This window comes from Fukomys damarensis, unplaced genomic scaffold, assembly GCF_012274545.1.
Source record: "Fukomys damarensis isolate Sample0158 unplaced genomic scaffold, DMR_v1.0_HiC HiC_scaffold_21, whole genome shotgun sequence".
NCBI lineage: Eukaryota > Metazoa > Chordata > Mammalia > Rodentia > Bathyergidae > Fukomys > Fukomys damarensis.
Window position 1 is genome coordinate 17,738,882 of NW_022900933.1, and position 6,052 is coordinate 17,744,933.

General features: G+C 46.5%; 1 protein-coding gene across 1 annotated transcript in view; it reads left to right on the forward strand.

Annotated features, from left to right (window-relative positions):
- Positions 1–6,052, forward strand: part of Flvcr2 (FLVCR heme transporter 2) — a 55,309-nt gene that overhangs the window by 31,569 nt on the left and 17,688 nt on the right. The gene's annotated exons all lie outside the window — the stretch shown is intronic.

Sequence of the window (6,052 nt, forward strand, 5' to 3'; positions counted from 1 at the left end):
TAAATACTTGTCTGTTAATTGGTGCTCTTTGTTCAGAAAGTTACAGATCCACCCATTTGGGCTGACCATTTAATCCACTGATTAAAGTTAAAATGTAGAGTCAACTAAGTGTGTGACATTCTCAGTAACCCATCAAACAAAGGAATGAGATTGGTTTGGAAAGAACTGTTTTTAGTGGAACTCCACTTAACTATAATGTCATGTTTTCTATAGGCCCACAAACCACTGTTTTATAACAATGGCATTTTATTTTAATTCCCACCACAGCCAAATGAGGTAGCCTGAATCTCATTGATATTAGGTAGCTAGACCTTGCTTATATATCTTTTAAGTGAGAGAGCTCAAACTTGAATGTGCCTAACTCCAAAAACTGCATCCTTAAATACCTGTTCCATAATTGCCGTGTACTCCATCTCATTTTAGGTGTATCAGTTCCCTTATTTTAAAGTGTTTATCTGCTGAGGCACTAGATAAGAGATGTTGTCTATCCTAGTAGAAAAACAGTCCTAACTTTTTTGGACACAGGGTCTTTCTGTGTAGTTCAGGCTGTCCTTGAACTCACTATGTAACTCAGGCCAGGGGTGGTGGTGCAAGCCTGTAATCCCAGCATTCAGGAGGCTGAGGCAGGAGGATTGCTGTGAGTTCGAGACCAGCCTGGGCTACACAGTGAGTTCCAGGTCAGTCTCAACTACAGAATGAGACCCTGTCTCAAAAAAAAAACCAACCAAACAAACAAAAAAACTCAGGCCAGCCTCATACTCAGAGCAATTATCTCGCCTCAGTTTCCCAAGTGCTGAGATTGCAGACATGCACCACTCCACCCAACTATAAGCAGTCCTAACTTCCAGGTTACACCAACCAAAAACAAAAAAACTCAGGCCAGCCTCATACTCAGAGCAATTATCTCGCCTCAGTTTCCCAAGTGCTGAGATTGCAGACATGCACCACTCCACCCAACTATAAGCAGTCCTAACTTCCAGGTTTACAGAGGCTAGTCGCTTCTCATATGGAGTAGTTCTAGATTACCAGATTAGTTTTTAAAGTTTTGGTTCTCCATTCTTCATCCCCTGCAGTTTCTCAGTTTTCTCTAAGTATGTCTGCTTTACCTTTAAAGTTTCTAGCACTTAGAGACATCCAACTAAGAAAGTTATATGTGTGGCCCATCACAGAGATGCAGTCAAGCATATACGGAACATCTCTTATTCGGGGGGTGTGGAGGGAAATCTCAGGCTGTACAGATAGGGTGAAGCCAGATCCCCTTAGGGGTCCTTTCCAGTCTCAGGATTCTATGACTTCAAGAACTTCCACATTTCCCTAAAGTGAAATTTTCCAGTGCATTGAACTTTGACCACCAAGCCTTATTACATCGGACAGCAAGGTGTGCAAGCCCTGCCTTTCGATTCTAGGGAGATAAGGGTTTAGCAAATGCTTCCTGTGGCTAAAGATGATGGGCCCATTCCAGAGGTTGAGGTCTTCTGTGCTGGAGGCTACTGATGGCAGGATCAGGTCCCTGACCTTGAAAGCCAGACAGCAGAACAGAATGCTCTGGGAGCAGCGTTGCTTCCAGTCATTGAGGATCTGACACTAGACCACATCATTGTGGGCAAAGCAACTAGTTTCTCTTTCCCTCTTATGTGGCCGGTGGCCTATATGATTCCCCCCACACACTTACACACACACACACACACACACACACACACACACACACACACACTAGGGATTGAACCCAGGGGCACTCTACCACTGAACTGTATCTCCAGTCCTTTTTATTTTTTGTTTTGAGACACCTTCTCACTACCTTGCCTAGGCTGGTCTCAAACTTGTGAGCCTCCTGCCTCAGCCTCTTAAGTAGCTGGAATTACAGGCATGTGCCACTGTGCCTGGTGCTTATATGATCTTATAAAATCTGGCAGAGCAGGCCAGGTGTGGTGGCATACGCCTGTGATCCCAGCACTCGGGAGGCTGAGGCAGGAGGATCGCTGCAAGTTTGAGACCAGCCTGGGCTACACAGTGAGTTCCAGAGCAGTCTGAACTACATAGTGAGACCCTGTCTCAAAAAAAAAAAAAAAAAAAAACCCAAAAAATCGAGCAGAGTAGTTTTAATCTTCTGGACATTCTTCCTAATCTGTTTGGTTAAATTATAACACAGGAAATAAATGAGAAACACTTCTTGAATGATGGAGAAAGGATCTTAGAAAACCTGCTCCCCTACAAAAGCAGTAGAAACAATGGCAAAAATAATTATTAAAATCAATATTTTTTGTTTGTTTTTGAGACAGAATCTTACTATATAGTTCAGGCTGGCCTCTAACTCACAGTGATCTTCCTGCCTCAGCCTTCTGAATGCTGGGATAACAGGTGTGAGCCACCACAGCTGACTTAAAAATCAATATTTTCAAAGCTCTTAACCAAAGGCTTACAATGATGCAAATAAAGTTTTTTTAAGAAAATCGGCTGAGTGTCACCAGGCAAGGGGGTCCACGCCTGTAATCCCAACACTCAAGAGGAGGATTGCCATGAGTGTGAGGCCAGCCTGGGCTACGTAACAAGACCCTACCTCAGAACAAAAGAGAACAAAACTTTAAAAATTGAAAAAATTAGCCTTAAACTGGAAATGCATTTCACTTCTGGGCCTCTTGAAGCATTTGATTCTGTTTTGCATAGTCAGAATTTCTTAGCATTTATCTCAGAAGCCGGGCAATATTCCAGTAAGAGAGAGTGACATTGATTTGGATATTTGTACAGATTTCATTGCAGTCAGGGAACCATAGACCTTGTTCCCATGGCAGAGAACAGAGAACTGGGCTAGACTGACAGAGCCCTTTGCTAACAAGGAAATGATTCTTAAGCTTCATCACAGATGTGAAAATGTTTTCTTATTAAGCCACTATTGTGTGCCAGGCAACGTGTTAAGTGCTTTGCATGCGCTATCTCATTTAATAATCCTCATTTACTGACGAGAATCCGAGACTGTGAGATTCATTCCCTGCCAGCTGGCAAGCGCGGAGCTCAGGCTCCATTTCTCTGTCTGATACAAAGCCCAGCTCCCGACCACTGTGCCACTTTGCCTCCCATATGGAGAGGAGCTTCCTGGCAGCAGAGCCTGGGCTCATCTCCGATCCCCTCCCTTGGATTCTGTCCTCCTGACCAGTAGCCTGGAGGCTGAGTACTTCTATGGAGAGGACCTGGAGTGCTAGGGCTGGGAAACAGAGCGGAGGTGATGGGGTCTCATGTGTCTGAGGTGTATAGATGTCAGAAAGGTGGCACTTAGCACTTAAACCAGAATCTTTGCTTGCTTCTCACGTTGTCTTAGCTCCAAATTAAAACAAACCAAAAATGCTCAATCTACACTCAGATGCTTTGTAATCCCCGGTAATCACCTCCCTCACCTTTCTATGGCTGTGAGAGAAAATCTTGGAACACGGATTTAAAGGAGGAAAGAGCTGGGGGACCTCAGTGGAAGAGTGCCTGCCACCTCAACATGTGTGCGACCAGGGTTTCGTTCCTAGGACTACAGAAAGAAGAGGGGGGGTCAGATAAAAAAGAAGGAAAGATTGATTTCGGTCACAGTTTCCAAGCTTTCAGTCCATGGCTGCTGGCTGTGTTGCTCTTGGGCCTGTGGCAGGGAAGAGCAGCATGATGGGGCCACATGGCAGGGCAGAGTTCACCTTGGACCAGCCAGGAAACGGAGAGGGAGGGAGGGGATGGCTGGGGCCTGATATCCTCTGAAAGACGAACCCCAATGCCTAACTTCCTGCCTTTATGTCCCACCTCCTTAAGTTTCCGCTGCCTCCCTGGAGCACTACAGACTGGCAACCAAGCCTTCAACACACAGCCTTTGGGGGACATTTAAGATCTAAACTTACAGGCATGGTGGCACATGCATGCAGTCCCAGCACTCGGGAAGCTGAGGCAGGAGGATCACTGCAAGTTCAGGGTCAGCTAGGGGTGCATAGTGACTTCAAGGCCAGTCTGAACTGCATAGAATAAATACTGTAAATAAGATAAAAATAAATAAAGTCATGCATAGCATGCATCCAAGTCGCTGTTGCGTTAGGAACTTGCCGAGTCCCAGCATCCTTTGGTCTGAGCTAGATCTCCCTGAGTGAGGACTATGTCAGGAATGGACTGCATCTGCTTTTTGAATGCAGCTGAGGCGCAGCGATGCAGGAGAAGGCTGTGGAGGAGTCGCAGGGAGTGGATTCAGTCTCGATGTTGCAGCAGTTGGAAGCTGTTACCTGCTTCCTGCATTCCCTCCCTCCCTCCCTCCCTCCCCGACGTGTGGCAGTGCAGGAAGACTCAGGGCTGGCACAGGGCTTTCACAAGTTTCCTGGTGTCTGGGCACAGGGCAGGGCTGCCATGTGTGTCAGGAGGGGTAAAACAAACAAACAAACAAACAAACAAACCAACCCTTAAAAAGAACAAATGTGTGTGAAGGGGGAAAAAAAAAAAACAAACAAACAAACAAACAAACCCTTAAAAAGAACAGTCTTCCCTGGGCTGCCTTCTCTCTTGGTCCTGGATCTTGTGATCATGTGGCCTCCTCTGGTGTCTTTCATCTACAGCCTGACAGTACCTTTCTGAGAGCTCTTGGTCTGGGGCCCATCTGGGGATGCTTCCCATATTGTGCCCATCCTCTCCCCAGCTGTGCCGTGATGTCTTTAGGCCTCCGGGTTTGCTTTCTGGGGCTCTCAAGTGCGTTGTCACTACCCTGCATACACTGGTCTGTGGAGAAGCTTGTGTGCTCCCTCCAAGATCCTGGCTTAAAAATAGGTACATAGCTAGCAGTGATGGTGCGTGCATGCAATTTCAGTACTCAGGAGGCTGAGGCAGGAGGATCACCAGGAGTTCAAGGCCAATCTGAACTACATAGCAAAACGACAACAACCACCCCCCCCTCCTCCCAAAAAACCCCCACAAAAACAAAAACAAAATAAAAAAACCAGAAATCCTTCTGGGGTTTCTGGGAAGCTTTTCAGGCTGGCCTTTTAAACAAATTTTTATGAGTTGGGCCTGGTAACCCATGCCTGTAATCCCAGCACAGTGGGGAGGCTGAGTCGGAGAATGCCAAGTTCAGGCTCTGCCTAGGCAATTCAGTGATTTAGCAAGATCCTGTCTCAAAATAAAGAATAAAAAGGGCTGGGGATATAGCTCAGTGTGGAGGCCCCGGGTTCCATCCCCAGTACCAGAACAAAGATGCACGCTTTTCTTCTAGCTAAGGAAGGATAGATGGGAAAATGAGTGAGCAGAACCCAGAGATGTGGTTTGGGGTTGATGTTTCTGAGTGCTACAGTTTGGGTTTTGAGTGGCCGCCTAAGGCCCACCACGTGTAGAGGCATGGTGGGCCCCTGTGACATTGGGAGTGACGTGACCGTCGTAGGCAGAGCCTCATAGAAAGAATGAAGCCATTGTGGGGGACCCTTGACCGTGGGGCTGGCCCTTCCTGTCTTTCTTTCCCTTCCTGTCCACAACAAAGGAGGGATCTGCTCTACCACATGCCTTGACACAGCCCCAGCACCAACAGGCCAGCTACTCACAGGCTGAAACTTTCAGCCAAAGCCAACCTTCCATCAACAATTGATTATCTCAGGAATTTTATCACAGCCACCAAAGCTGACTAATACACCAAGCTTCCCCTGAGGAGAGATGATTCTGGTGCCGATGAATACATAGTTCTCCACATTTCAAGAAATCTAAATTAAAAAAGTGTGTGTGTGTGTGTGTGTGTGTGTGTGTGTGTGCGCATGCACACGTGCACCTGTGTGTGTTGGCTTTTGATAAGCAGCCTAGGTGACTGCCTTGTAGCAGAGTTGAGAGCCTCTGGAAACTGTACTGCTGGGATCCAGGGCCTGCTCGCTGATCTTCTGTATTCCTAAGGTCACTTACTCCCAAACTCCAATGATTTTAAGAAATACCTTTTTTAGCCAGGTGTAATGGCACACACTTATAATCCCAACACTCAGGAAGCTGAGGCAGAAGGAGTGCTGTGAGTTTAAGGCCAGCTTGGGCTACGTAGCAAGACCCTATCTCAAAAAAAAAAAAAAAAAAAAAA